This window comes from Hemiscyllium ocellatum, chromosome 8 (genome assembly GCF_020745735.1).
Source record: "Hemiscyllium ocellatum isolate sHemOce1 chromosome 8, sHemOce1.pat.X.cur, whole genome shotgun sequence".
NCBI lineage: Eukaryota > Metazoa > Chordata > Chondrichthyes > Orectolobiformes > Hemiscylliidae > Hemiscyllium > Hemiscyllium ocellatum.
Window position 1 is genome coordinate 17,497,501 of NC_083408.1, and position 16,082 is coordinate 17,513,582.

A 16,082-nucleotide genomic window follows, 5' to 3' on the forward strand; every position below is an offset into this window, starting at 1 on the left:
TTGTCCCTTTGTTTTTGCCGCTTTCCTTTCGATCAAGGGAAAGGGCCACTGTTTGTTCATCCTATCCATTCCTCTTATGCTCTTGTATACATGTACCATTTTCGCTCCCCAAACTTACCTGCTGCAAAGAAAAAGCGAACAAGTTTGAGACTCATCTGTCCCTTTCCTTCTGAGTGCATTGTCCCAATCTATCTGTGTTAAATGTCATCGGCAATTGTTCTGGCTGTGTGAGTAATCAGTTTAAATCCACCTGAAGCCTAATAATTCTATCCTGACTGTGAACCACCCAGTAAAAAATGAGGTCTGCAGATGCTGGAGATCACAGCTGCAAATGTGTTGCTGGTCAAAGCACAGCAGGCCAGGCAGCATCTCAGGAATAGAGAATTCGACGTTTCGAGCATAAGCCCTTCATCAGGAATAAGAGAGAGAGAGCCAAGCAGGCTAAGATAAAAGGTAGGGAGGAGGGACTAGGGGGAGGGGCGATGGAGGTGTGATAGGTGGAAGGAGGTCAAGGTGAGGGTGATAGGCCGGAGTGGGGTGGGGGCGGAGAGGTCTGGAAGAGGATTGCAGGTTAGGAGGGCGGTGCTGAGTTGAGGGAACCGACTGAGACAAGGTAGGGGGAGGGGAAATGAGGAAGCTGGAGAAATCTGAATTCATACCTTGTGGTTGGAGGGTTCCCAGGCGGAAGATGAGGCGCTCCTCCTCCAGCCGTCGTGTTGTTGTGTTCTGCCGGTGGAGGAGTCCAAGGACTTGCATGTCCTCGGTGGAGTGGGAGGGAGAGTTAAAGTGTTGAGCCACGGGGTGATTGGGTTGGTTGGTTCGGGCGGCCCGGAGGTGTTCTCTGAAGCGTTCCGCAAGTTAGCGGCCTGTCTCACCAATATAGAGGAGGCCACATCGGGTGCAGCGGATGCAATAGATGCTGTGTGTGGAGGTACAGGTGAACTTGTGGCGGATATGGAGGGAAGTGAGTGTGGAGGTGTGGGCGCAAGTTTTACATTTCCTGCAGTTGCAGGGGAAGGTGCCGGGGGTGGAGGTTGGGTTGGTGGGGGGTGTGGATCTGACGAGGGAGTCACGAAGGGAGTGGTCCTTGCGGAATGCTGATAGGGGAGGGGAGGGAAATATATCCTTAGTGGTGGGGTCCGTTTGGAGGTGGCGGAAATGGCGGCGGATGATACGTTGTATGCGGAGGTTGGTGGGGTGGTAGGTGAGAACCAGTGGGGTTCTGTCTTGGTGGCGGTTGGAGAAGCGGGGCTCAAGGGCGGAGGATGGAGTTTGGGGATGAATGCCATGCTTCTAGGAATTCTCTGGCTGTTCTCTGTCTGGTTTGTCCTATGATAGTGGTGTTTTCCCAGTCAAATTCATGTTGCTGGTTTTGACTGAGTTTGACTGGGAAAACACCACTATCATAGGACAAGCCAGACAGAGAACAGCCAGAGAATTCCTAGAAGCATGGCATTCATCCCCAAACTCCATCAACAGACACATTGACCTGGACACCATATACAAGCCACTACAGCTGAAACTGACACCCGGAAACGGCAAGAACATCCATTAACAGACACATCGACCTGGACCCCACATACAAATCACTGCAGCTGAAACTGACACCCGGAAGCGGCAAGAACAAACCAATATAAATACCGGAAGAAACATCAAAGCAGCGCTTCACACGAGGCTCCAACAGCACTGATGATGTTCCCTAGCCAGGGAACGAAACGTTTGCAGCAAAAACTTCCAGCTCGGCGAGCAGAACCACAACAGATTTTCGGAATCAACATTATGTTGAACTCTTCTTGTGCCGTCTTCGCCTTAGCGTGCATTTCTTCGGGCAAGTTTCCTCTCCCTGCCCCATCGACCCAATAGCCTTCTCCAACATTCTCCCCCAACATTTACCACTCCCTCTACCATTTTGACTGAACTCAATCTGTTCATTGAGAACTGTCAACGTGACATTGGATGTCTTTATTTATCTGCACCCCTTCTCACCAATCCAAACGATCACCATCTGAACAGACTACACTTGGTGCACTTATATCCAACCCTGACAGTGTTATTCAGCCCGTGGGTGTTTCTATTGTTGTCTGGTGGACTGACCTCTACATTGCAGAGACTGAGCCCGCACTCAGACACATCTCTCTCTCTCCTCTGGGACCATGATCCAACCATGGCATATCAAGTCATCGGACCAGCTACGATAACTGGCTACATTTAATCTGGAGATTGCCTCCCCACCCGCCCCCCAAATAACAGTCCCCAAGCTGATGGTCCCCTGATAGCAGAGCTTGCTCCCATCTCTCCCGAAGATCAATCAACCAAACTGCCTGGAAAGACCCATTGCTTCAGCTTATTCCTGTTACAAGGAAGGGTTGAATGGATACACACGTGGGCCCCATGTATACATGTAGACCATTCCTTGTTCCAGTTCTGTTCCAACGCCTATCCACAACTCTTTCTCCGATGCATAGATATTATCATCGCTGCTGCGGTTGTCTCGTGTTTAGGATTGGATAAGTTTATTGATTTCATTTTCAAATTGCATCCCTCCTACACTTTCTCCTGGTCTATCTCTGACTCATCCCTTCCTTTCCTCGGCATTTCTGTTTCAATTTCTGTAAATAGACGAGCCACTGATATCCAGTATTAACCCTCCGACTCCTACAGCTATCTGGAGTATAATCCTCACACCCTGTTTCCTGCAAGGACTTCATTCCATTCTCACACATTCATACACCTCCACCGCATTGCTTCTGATTCTGCCAAATTCAACAAGGAAGCATTTGAAGCGTCCACCTTGTTCATAAAACAAGGATTCCCAGCATTTTTGTCATAAGGGTCCTCAACCGGATCTGCACCATTTCCTGCACATCTAGCCTCCCGCTCCCTCTTCCCTACAGCAGACTTCACCTTGTCCTTCCCTACCATTCCACCACCATTCTTACGGAGATTATCATTAGCCCACATTTTCCACACCTCCAGCTAGATGACACCAACATAACATATTCGCCTCCCTTCCCTTGTCCACTTTCTGGAAGGACCTTTCCCTCCAGGACACCCTGGTCTGCTCTTTATTCACTCCTAACACCTCTCCTCACTCCGCACCACAGGTCCACTTCAATTGCATTTGGCGAAGTTGTATCACTTTCCCATTTAACTCCTCGCTCCTCAGTATCCAAGGGCACAACCATAACTCCCAGTTGAAGCAGCACCTTACCAACATTTCCCTCAATCTCTCCGACTACATTCGCTGCTCACAATGTGGTCTCCTCTACATTGTGGAAATTAAAGTTAGAATGGGTGACTGCTTCTTGGAGAATCCCTGTTTTACCTCTTCAAAAGACCCTAAGCTTTCAGTTGCCTGCTCGTTTAACAGCCATACAGTTCCCTTGCCAACAGCATCTCATTTTTCGCCTGCGGACCGTACAGCCTTTCAGACTCAAAACCAAGTTCAAAATACTTAGGGTCTGATCTCCTCAATGTCGTTGCTCCCTACCTATGCAACAGGCCTAGTTCTCGCGTCACCTTCCATTACTCACCCCCTATTTCTAGCTACAAGCAGTCTCCATTCAGAGCTATTCAGCCTCTTCTGCATATAGACCAACATTTTCCCAGCTACCTTCAGTTCGGAGGAAGGGTCATTGAACCCGAAACTTTAACCCTGAATTTTCAGCACAAACGCAATCCAATGTGCTGGGCTTTTGCAGCAACTTTGATTTTTTTTCAACATATTCATGGCAAGTTCTCACCATGCAATACGTCATCGATATTTCGCGCCATGTCAAACATAGGAACTTTGTAATTTCTAATTTAATGTTCATAACAATTTACTCGAGATTCAAATGAGATAAAGGCTTTGCTGATCTCGTTCAGATCAAACAATGTGTCACGGTTCAGAAAAAAAGGAAATCGAAAGAGCTGGAACGAAACTCAGCACGTCTGTCAACATATGAGCAGAGATGCACACAATTAATCTTTGATTCCAATATGACGTTTTCAGAACAGTTTCACATTTTATTCGATATGTTAATTTGTTTCTCTCTGCAGATACTTCCTCATCTGTTGCATTTCTCCACCATTTACTGTTTGTATTTCATCTTTCCATAATGTTCGAAATACAACTCACTTATAAATCAGCCGGAGACAAAGCCATGGAAACAAGGACAATTTATTACAAACTTGCAAGTCCGGGAAACCAGCTAGCCTGGCAAAGAGTGCAAAGATATCAGTAATATAATCATTTTTGTGCAGTTTGTGTTTTGCAGGCTCACGTCTCCCTTTCCCCATTGGTCCTATCACAAGTCACTCACTTGTTTTTGTCTTTCCTTATCTCTATACCAAGCCTTTCCTGGATGTCAGCATTCCTTATTCTTTTGTGTTCAGCTACGATACTCCATAGTTATTTCCTAGCTTAAAACTATTTTCTTTAAACTCCTTCTTTACAAGACTCCCGAAATTCATTAAAGCCTTAGCCTTAAGTATACTACATGCTACAAGAATTCCATGACCGTTTGTATAATGTCTCACCTCTCCCCCATCCACAGAAATTACACTCCACTAGCACTTACAACAATTACATTTCTCTATCGTCTGCAGAAAACTACTTTTCTTATTTGCCATAAAAACATTATGTTCCATGTTTCTTGACAGGTCTACATGTTGAACTTAATTACATTCGGACAAATGAGATCCTTTCCTGTTCCCATTACAATTGGACTGTCTGTGACACTTGTATTATGGGCGAAAACTGTTTGTTTATAATATTCAAAGGGGAACAAAGAAACATTTTTCTTAATATCCCGTAAATTCCACGAAATCCACTTTGTTTGAAAAGACATTTTAGAGGCAGCTGAACTTCATGAAATAGATTACTGATGATGGAACACTCTGCGAACTTCATTCAACGAGCTTGTCTCCAAATATCCAATAGCTTGGAAAACATGTCACAGAATTATTACAGCAAAGGTAGAGGAAAATCACCCATTGTCTCTTTCAGCTTGGAATGAGCTGTATCTCTACTTTTATTCGCCTGTATTGTCCCGGTAGCCTTTGACATTTTGTTATTAGTGTGTGATTTTAATTGTCAGTATCCTGCCAGATAGGAGCAATATGATCAATCGCAAACAATAAATCAGAAGGTGGAGGGATACCTCAGCAGGTCTGGCATTATCTGTGAAGAGAAATCAAAGTTAATGTTTCAGGTCCGGTGTCCCTTCTCAATCTGTAGTCCCAATGATTAAATGCTGGGTATATGAAATATACTTCACTTTATCACATTAAAATTATCCTGTTCAGTTCACATTCAGCATTTCATCTCCCAAACATTGGCTGTTTCCTTGTGCATTAGATTTAATTTTATCTGTCAGTAAGAGTGATGAGGACTGGAGAATACCGTTGTGCACCACATGCAGTCCCCACAGCCATTGCCCGCATTCCTTCCTATCTCCCAGGCAATGTCATATTCATTTGAGCCTGACCCATTAATAATTGTTCTTAATGAATAAGTTCATTGTATTTACCAGTTTTGGTTTTGGTCTTAGGCCAAAAAGCGTAAAAAAAAAGTTTCACAGCCAATAAAACTGAATTTAAATGTTTGTCATTTTATATAACTAAATTACTGACGCATATTCTGTACAGTAGTTCTAAAGTTGCCTTATTAGAACAGTGACAACAACCTGATTGTGTTTCTTCTGAGGGTGAAGAGATTTGGGGAGAAATGGTTACAGCATTGCAAACTTACAACACAGCAGAATCATCTCACCTGCGATAAGAAAACATCCATCATTCTCCCTCACAACTGACTTCACTAGAGCAATTGGTGATGGGAGAAGTGACCAATACCCAGCAATGTCAACATTCCGTCCAGGCCAGTTATTTCGTGAACTGAATGTGCTGTATTGAAAGCTGGAACTTTTTTGCTCAGTGACTGTGATTGATGTCAATCTCCATGCATTGTAATTGTGTCACCAGAAAGTTTCACTCTCCTATTAGTAAGGGGCTTCACTCAGAGCGCTATCCCACGGTCGCAACAGATGCAACAGCTCTAATTATAACAGACATCAACAGTAGTGTAGACAGGGAGGGGAGAGTTCTGAATCTGAGCATAATGGACTGGATAATTACAACAATGGAGAGAAATTTTCCTTGGGTCTTTCCATTATTTCCCCCATTAGGGATTTCTACCACATCGGATATCCACGGGGTTGATGATTATTCAGGGCGGGATGGATAGTGTGTTACTGACCTATTCAAGCCGTTATTGGTGTTCCCTGTCTCTGACCATTCATTAGTCCCATAAACCATTGTGAACTTCTTTGTAATTTCTGTTATTAATATTTGTCAAAGAACAAAACTATTGTAGTCAGTTTCAATTGCAGTCTCAATTCATTATACATGGATTGCAGACCACTGCCTTACAAACATTTGAGAACAAAACTGTTCACAACCTCAAGATCCCTTGTTGCCCTCAACTGATGTAAATCTCGTATTCTCTCTGTCACCAAACCTGTCACTACCAGCTCATAACGTCCCCAATCTCCATCTCTGTGTCAGTGCTTTGCTGAATAACCCATTGTCTACACCTTGGTAGAATTCAGACTTTATTTTTCAAGCTCGTTTCTGGCCTCTTGTCCAGTTACAAATATTTCAGTCACAAAATTGTTCTTGACTCTGACGTTACTTCATGATTAAGACAAAGTATCAATGTAGGAATGTCGTTGGATGCAATTTAGATGCAACGCGTATTAAACAGAAGACATTGTTTCAAGTGATTTGTTTCAAGTTCTACTACAGCTGATGGCAGAACTTAAATAAAATTGAGAAGAATTGGAATAAAAGAGAATTTCTCGGAAAACAGACATAAAACTAACATTTTGTCTGAACACCTTTGGACTTCATTGATATCTTTCGATAAAGAAATCTAATGGTTTTACTTGGTCTGTACTGTCATATCCATAACAATGCTGTTGACCTTATATTTACTTGTGGAATGGCCTCATAATCAGGGCAATTAGTGATGGTTAACAAATACTACCTTTGGCAGCGATGCCAACATCCCATGAAATAACAAAATTGAAGGTTATATCAAATAAAGAAAGATGCGGTCGATCTGAAATTAAATTGTAAAAATTGCAAAAAAAAACAGAAAGTGCTGAGGGTCTTTCCGAACTGTAAGCAGCTCGAATAGAATGTAAATAAGGCTGGTGACAGGGATGTATGCTTTGAAGGGGAAGAGGAGTGATTTGAATCGATAGAGAAAGAGAGAGAACAAAAAAAAAGCAAACAATGATGATCTGCTGGGGTGGAAATAAAATGCAAAATTGAACTCATTTATTTTTCACCTACTGATTATCATGGCCACTTAGATACAGGCATCCCCCACCTTTCAAAAGTACGCTTTTCGCCACTTGTCTTTCCGAAAGACACACATTAAGACCTGTTTTCCAAAGAAATTTCCGAAGAAATCCAAAGAGGATTTTCACTTTTGCAATGAAAGGCATTTTTTTCCGATAAAAATTAATGCATCTTCACTTTACGCCCTGTCAGCTTATGACAGGTTTTGTAGGAACATTCTACTTTCAGATAGCGAAAGATAACTATATATATCTAAGATCATATTTAAATCGATTTGATACCCCTGTCTATCTTCCCTGAGTGTGGTCATCATCTTATATTCATTATTCAGGCATGTGTATCTCTGGCTGGGCGAACATTAGTTCACTTTTCCATTTGCCCTTGAAAAGACCTTGAGCCACTGCAGTCCAAGGGTTTGACCTGATTTCGTTTCATTTGTTTTTGTCAAATGTACAATGGAAAGCTTTTCTTTGTGAGTAGAGCAGGCATACGATAGCAAAGCAGAAAACAGAGATCATAGGGTGTTTCGACAGAGTGAGGCATACAAGGCGACAGCTGCACAGGTGTGTGCAAAGCAAGATCGATATGAGTAAGATTAATATTATTTCAAAAGGTAGAGATGTTAATTTGTCAGTCGAATTACAGTAGGGAAGACGGTGTTCCTGAGCATGCTGGTCCATGTTGTCAAGCCATTGCATCTTCTCCCTGTTGGAAGAGGTTGTAGGAAATCATTACCGATTTTGGAGAGATCTTTGATGTTGCCAGCGTTTCGGCGATAATGAGATGTATAAATGAATTGAACGTTGTTCTCCGAGAACGTCTGGGCTGCGCCCACAACCGTCTGTAGGTTTTTGGGCAAAGCAGTTACCATCGCGCCATTATGAAAGTGAATAGAATGCATTCTGTTGCCAATGTACGGAACACTGGGAGACGGGTAGTTCCAAAATAGTTAGATGTAACAATTGGCTGTTAAATGGATACCAATGTTCTGTTTGCTGTTTTTACTACAATTGAAATTTAACCAATAAATTTAAACTATGTCCACAATACCAAACACAATTGAGTTTATTGTGTTGCCAACATCAAAACAACGATCCATCATCTCTTCAAAGAAATAGAGAAGCCATCACCATCACAACGAGCGAGAAGGAGACAGACACCAAGGCAAGGTGAGAGAGAACACAGTGAGAGAAACAATTGGGCATTCAGTGAAAGTAAGAAAGGAAACAAAACAATGAAACAACAGTCACATGAACAGGGAGAGGGGACAGAATAGATTCAGAGAAAGAACCAGAGGACTGAGAAAAGGAAAACATAAGGAAGTAGACAGTGTGAGAGAAGCAGTGAGAGACAAAGGATGCAAGGAGATGGGGGTGGGGTCATAGCGAGCTGGGGGGAATGGGAGGAGCTTGGAGTGAAGGCCAGAGAGAGCTGGGAGTGAGCACTGGAGGGACTTAGGGGGAGAAAGGTGTGGATTTATTGATACCTGTACCAAGATGTATACGCAGATCATAGCAAGCAAGGATGCACAGAATACCGACTGCAAAACATATCTGAGAAGCATGTAGGGCGTACATTAGGCGAGATCAACATGAACAAGATCAGCATTAACTGAGATTAATTAGTCCATTAATCAGTCTAATAACAGCTGGAAAGTAGCTGTTCCCGAACCAGCTGCTCCATGTTTTCAAGCGTCTGCATCCTCTAGCCTGCTGGAAGAGGTGGTAGGAGATCATTACCGGGGTATGATGAGTATTTGATAATGTAATAGCAAAAATTAAAGAGCATTACAGCACAGATACCGCATTACGGCAGTCCAAGCCTGTGCCAATCCAGATCCTCTATCTAAACATTTCACTTATTTTGTAAGTGCCACTATCCTTTTGCTACCTATCCATTCATGTATCTTTCCAGAAAATTTTTAAATGGAACACCACTGATCACAGTTCTCTATTTTGAGAAGCTCCCTCCCCCTCTTACACTCTGCCTCTTGTAGCCCAGCTAGTTCTTCATCCATGTAGCTAGAACATCCTGGCCCCCATGTGACTTCGCTTTCCCCATAAGCCAACCAGGGGTGAACAGAACAAACGCCTTCCTAAAGTCCACGTACATGACATTTTTTAGATTAGACTTACAGTGTGGAAACAGGCCCTTCGGCCCAACAAGTCCACACCGACCCGCCGAAGCGCAACCCACCCATACCCCTACATTTACCCCTTACCTAACACTACGGGCAATTTAGCTTGGCCAATTCACCTGACCCGCACATCTTTGGACTGTGGGAGGAAACCGGAGCACCCGGAGGAAACCCACGCAGACACGGGGAGAATGTGCAAACTCCACACAGTCAGTCGCCTGAGTCGGGAATTGAACCCGGGTCTACAGGCGCTGTGAGGCAGCAGTGCTAACCACTGTGCCACCGTGCCGCCCACATCTACAGCCTCTCCTCATTAATCAACTTTGTCACTTCCTCAATGAATTTGATTAAGTTGGTAAGTCATGAATGTCCCTGCAGAAAACCATGTTGCCTATCACACAGGACGATTTTCATCCAAATGATAATAGATCCTCACCCTCAGTATAACCGCCAGCACCTTCCTTACACCTGACATCAGTCTCACCGGTCTATAATTGACTAGATTATCCCTGCTACCCTTCTTAAACAAGGGGATTCGCAATTTTCCAGCCCCCTGGAACCTCAGCCATGTTCAAGGATGCTGCAAAGATATCTGTAAAGGTCCCAACTATTTCATCCTACCCTTCTCTCAGTAGTGTTGGATAGATGTTGGCAGCCTTTCTGTCACAATAAGTCATGCAAATCGACTCAATCGTTTGGAGATTGGAGTTCAGGAAGGTCAGGGATGTGAGCACAACCTTCTGTAATTTCTTACAATCCTGGGCAGAGTAGTTGCCGTACTAAGCTGTTATGAACCCGAATAGTACACTCTCAATTTTGCATCAAGTCGTGCATGCTGAATATTCTGAGCCACCTGAGTTTGCCTGATTGCCACATCTATGTGAGACATCCAGGGTAGGTTGGAAGTTACCGTCACTCCGAGGAATTTGATGCTCAGCAAGTCCTCAACCGTTGATGTAGATTGGAAAATGTTCTCCTCCTTTCTTTTTGATGTCAATGGTCAGTTCTTTACTTTTGCCGAATTTGAAAGAGAGTTTATTATCATTCCACCATGTCACACACCACTGTCTCCTTTCCTTATTCTGACTCGGAGATGCTTCCTATTCCTCCTGCTTTGGTAATGTCAGCAGCAAACTTGTTTGGAATTTGGCAACACAGCCATGAGTGCATGGGGTGTACAGTAGGAGGCTGATGGCAGAGTCGTGGGTGCACGAGGAGTGCAGTAGGGGTTTGAGGGCACAGCAATGGCAGAACAGGAAGTACAGTAAGGAGCTGAGGACACAGCCGTGGGTGTACAGGGATGACAGTAGGGTGCTGAAGGCACAGCTGTGGGTGTACGGAGAGTAGAGTAGGGAACTGAGGACACAGCAGTGTGTCTACAGGAAGTACAGTCCGGGGCTGAAGACACAGCTGTGAATGTACAAGGAGTAGAGTAGGGGGTTGAGGGCACAGCCGTGGATGTACAGGGAGTACAGTGGGGGGCTGAGGGCGCAACCGTAGCTGTACAGACAGTACAGTAGGGGACTGAGGACAGAGCAGTGCGTATAAAAAATACAGTCGGGGGCTAAGGCCACAGCCGTGCATGTACGGGGGTACAGTAGGGGAGAGAGGACACAGCTGTATGTATACAGAGAGTGCAGACGTGGTTTGAGGAAACAGCCGTGGATGTACAGTGAGTACAGTAGGGGGCTGAAAACACAGCCGTGAATGTTCAGGGAGTACAGTAGGCGGCTGAGGGCACTGCCTGGGTGTGTCCGAGATACTGTATGGGGCTGAGGGAACAGCGGATTGTACAGGGAGTGCAGTGGGTGCTGAGGACACAGTTGGGGGTGTTTATGGAGTATAGTAGGGGGCAGAGGGCACAGTTCTCTGTGTTCGGGGAGTAGAGTAAGGGGCTAAGGACACAGCCCAGTGTGTGCAGAGAGTGCAGTAGGGGGCTGAGGACACAACCGTGTGTGCACAGGGAATGCTGTAGGGGACTGAGAGCACAGCTGTGGGTTTACAGGAGTTGTGTAGGCAGCTGAGAGAACAGCCGTGGGTTTACTGGGAATACAGTTGGGTCTGCGTGCACAGCTGTGAGTGTGCAGGGAGTACAGTAGGGGACTGAGGGCACAGCTGTAGGGTATACCGAGTAATGTAGGCGGCTGAGGTGTCAGCCGTGAACTTTACAGGGAGAACAGTAGGGGCTGAGGAAACAGCTGTGTGTGGACAGCGAGTGCAGTAGGAGACTGAGGGCACTAAATGTTCTTACACAAGACAAATTATGGATAATGTATTAGCAAGGAATGGCGATTGGTTAACACATAGAAATCAGTGAGTCAGGATTCATCGACCTTTACGATAAAGACGTATCTACTGGAGTACAAATATCAGTCTGATGGCTTCAGTTATTTAATTCTATACTGATAGCCTGACGGTGAGAGCTGAGCGCAATATTCATCTGAATTGGCGGATGACACGGAGAAAGAAAACGCATCTATTTACTTAATGAAGAGGACTCCCAAGCAAAAGAGCAGTACAAAGGGATTGGCATGATCCTGTGTATGAAACATAACGTCAGCATGCTGATGCAGCAAGTAACGAGGTTGGTTCATTGGACGGGTTCCTGGGATGAAAGGGTTCAGTGGAGGATTCCCGCGCTCGTGGCAAGTTTTTAAAGGCTGAGATCAGTGAGTCAGTGCTCCCAGCAGGCCCTTGGTGCAAACTCCCGTCCTTCGACTTGTTGCTGCCGCTGAAAAATAGAAATCCTGAAGCGAAACCTATCTCGAACTGCTTCCAATGCCATTAAATCGTTACTCAGATAAGGATAAGGAAAATAATCTCAGATGATTTTTATGTTTGTTTTCTTATCGTGGTGAGTCTTTATAAATCTTTTCCCTGCAGAGTATTGGAGGCAAAGATATTGAATTTTCTTTTCAGGCCCAGACGGAAGGCTCATAAATAAAGACGAGTGAAGGATTATTAAGCAGGAATGTGCATTGTGGAGGAAATGCTGACAGGGATACCAAATGTTACTGATTCAATACATCCAGAAATATAATACAAAACAAAATTATAACATAGATAAATAAATAAATAAAATGCAACAGTGATCGAACACAGTTCCAAATGACCACGTGGATGCTCTGTCATTAGAGAGAGACCACTCGTGGTGGTTTACTCTGTGGGTCACCACATCTTCGGTGATGTGCTGAGGTTGAGAGAGTGTCCCATCATGGTAACCCTTGTTAGTGTGGGGAATTGAACCGGCGCTGTTGGCTTCCTCTGCACCAAAAACCAGCCGTCCAGCCAACTGAGTGGAAGACAGTGAAAATTATACCGACGGAAACAATCACAGGCAAAGGGCGAGAGTTACTTTCATAACAATGAAAAAGGTACAATTCAGATAACGGTCAATATTACAGTTGGGGATAGAAAAGTTCTCTGCCATAAATTGAATTTTAGAAAGAGACAGTTGTTACAAAGCTGTCTGAATACAATAAAGTGAGACAAGTGAATAAGCCAAGATTATTAATTGTAATTTGGCATCGTTACCCAAAAATAAGTGTGTATTTCTGATTGATCTATTGAAAATGTGCTTATTATTACGTAGAAGTATCAAGCCTGTGACCTGTGGTCTTCCATAATATCTGATAGAGCTATCACTTCTCCACCTCGACGCATTACCCTGCCAAACCCCTTGTATCTGCAACGTATTGTCCATTAGTAATTATCCAATTTATACATGAAAATCTGCCTTTCTTTTCATGGCTCCGATAGGCGCCTCTCACAATATATGAAGAAGGTAGTCGACCTGAACATTTTCTTATTTTAAAGGTAATTGTATGGTTCTGCGTTTCAGATGCAATTACTTTTGTCAAAATATTCAACATTAAGCGAAACACAATTTATTGAAACACTATAGACAAAATACAACAAAAACACGAGGAACTTGGAAAAACTTAATTTATTAGAAAATTCAACGGATACAATATTGTAACATCCTGTAAACGCACACTTGTCAAAAAACAAATTCAGGAAACATTGTCCCACTTGCAGTTCTACAATGCAGGAGGCACGAATATCAAGAGAAAATTCTGCGAGAAATCTCAGGGAGAGAACATAGCTGCTTGATGAGATTTACTGCATTCCACCCCTGCTGAGACCCCGGAAATAAATAATGAAATGTAAAACTAAGAATCCTCTTCTGTGTGAGTTTGCCGCGTCTGCAAGGACCACAAGGAATGGATTGTTTCTACACTATCTATGCCAGTACAGTAGCGTCTCAGAAGTGCCTAACCCTACCTAAGCCCGCAATGTTGGTAATATAAATGTCAAAGTTAAGTCTTAATAATTAAAGCCAAAGGATGCAGCAGGCCTGGTGATCAGACACAGATGGCCACAGGAGCCCAGCAATTCCTACACTGCCAAATCACAGGAGACACATCGAGCTTGTGAAGAAAAAGCATCATCTCTCTCACACACATCTAGCTTTAAAGATGGACATGTGCCATTCACCCAGTAGTCAGCGATGTCTACATCCCATCGACAACAAGTTATGTCAGGGATGTTGCGAAAGGGGTTTACTGGAGCTGTTTGTTCATTAACTGTAATTGATGTCAATCTCCATGGATCTTAACTGTGTCACTGGAGATATTCCTGTTCTATTAAGAAGAGGCTTCCTTCAACCTGTTATCGTGGCAGCGTCACCCTTAAGATGATTGGGATCAGCAGCTACAGATAATGGGAGACGAAGACATTCTTAGAGGAATAGACTGGAATGTTCCAACAATGGATCAGGTTTTGAGATCATTAGAATGGAATATTCCAACAATGAACAGGAGTTTATCTGAGGGTTTTCACTTGCTTTCTCAGGATTGGATATGGTTAGAGTTGCAGATAGAAGCCGTATTGATGATTATTCAAGCTGGATACTATCCCATCCTCGCTATTATTGGCGTTCCTGGTAAGCCCATTTCTGTCAATTCTATGAATGATGTTGAAGATTATTGCTATTTCAGTTATTTATATTTAAAATGTGCATAAACTGTTATCTTCAGTTTCAATCACAAACTTCACTTCATTCCCATCAATTTCAGATTCCTCATTCATAGAAATCGAAGAAGAAGAAAATCGTTCAGATCCTTGTGTCTCCTTTTACCTTGAACTGCTTCTCTATGTTTTGTCTGCCATCAAACCTGCCGACACCCACATCCGTAATATACCCAGTCTCCCCCTCTGCCTCAGTGCTGTTGTTGAGTTAGCCGTCATCTGTCCCTTTGTTCACTTCAGCTTTTCCGGTCCCAGTTGTCTTCTGACCTCTCCTCCAATTGCAAATATTTTGAACACATACTTGTTCTTTTCTCTCCAGCTATTACATAATAGGAACCCCATATACGAGTAATAATTCCACTGGACGGGTCATTGAGAGGCACAGGTAATAAACTTAAAGGCATTGTTTCAAATCCTATCATAGACAATGGTAGATCTTAAAGTCGAATCACAAAAATTGAAATGAAACCTCGTTTTACTCATGGCAGCAATAAACCATCAGGATTTCTTACATTATTTCAGCTACAGTCATTGGTAAAGAAACTAATTGCGACTTCAGACCCACGACCACATGATTGTCTCAATATTGTGTTGACAAATGACCTCACAGTCAAGGGCAGTTTCTGATGGACAACAAATGCTGCCCTTGCCTGTGATGCTGACACGCCATGAAATAACAACATTCAAGGTGAAGTAAACCAATGAACTGTGGATGCTGGAGATTTGAAATAATATTATTCAGTGTCCGAAGATGTTGGAGAATCTAAGCAAATATAGCAGCGTCTGTCACGAGAAAGCAGATGAAGTTTCAAGCCTAGTGACCCAATATCAACACTGAAAGCAACCTAGAAATAATATTATTTATATCAGTGATATCTGGATGAGTGGGGAGTGGGTTGTTAGTTGAACAGATGGAGAACTGTCCAGCCAGAGAGAGGAAGAGAGAGAGAGAGTGAGAGAGACAGACAGACAGACAGGCAGACAGACACACAGACAGAGAAATGCAAAGCAATCAAAGGGACTGCTGATGATGAAGTAGAAGGAAAATATAAAAGTGACCTTCTTCGAACATCATCCTTTACACCATATTCCTGAATATCACGTCAATCTAGATATGCTCGGTTAAAAATAAGTTATATTCCATCTTTCACTCTTCTTTGAGTATGATGGTCGACTCCATTGGCAATACTGATGCTCTCGTTATAGTTACTGAGTTAGAGATAAAAGTAATGTTACATTGTCAACGGCTTCTTTGGAGAAGGGAACGTTTACTGTGAGACTGTAACGGCTTTTTCAAGCAGGAATAGAAACTTTGTCAACACGGACTGGATGCACTGTGTGCGTGAGGATTTGACTTGCGCCTGTCATTAGTTATTAAAGGCAGGTTCTGTGAATATTATTTTCGGGTGTGTATTGTCAGCTGCTACATGTATTCAGAGAGACGAAGTGTCTGGTGGCCTCACTCTGGACGTTGCATTTACAGCGTGTTTGGGTTCATGGGAAACCATTGGAGCCGAGGCTATACAGAAGGGAAGCTCTGTACACGGGGAGGGACTGGGCACTGTAC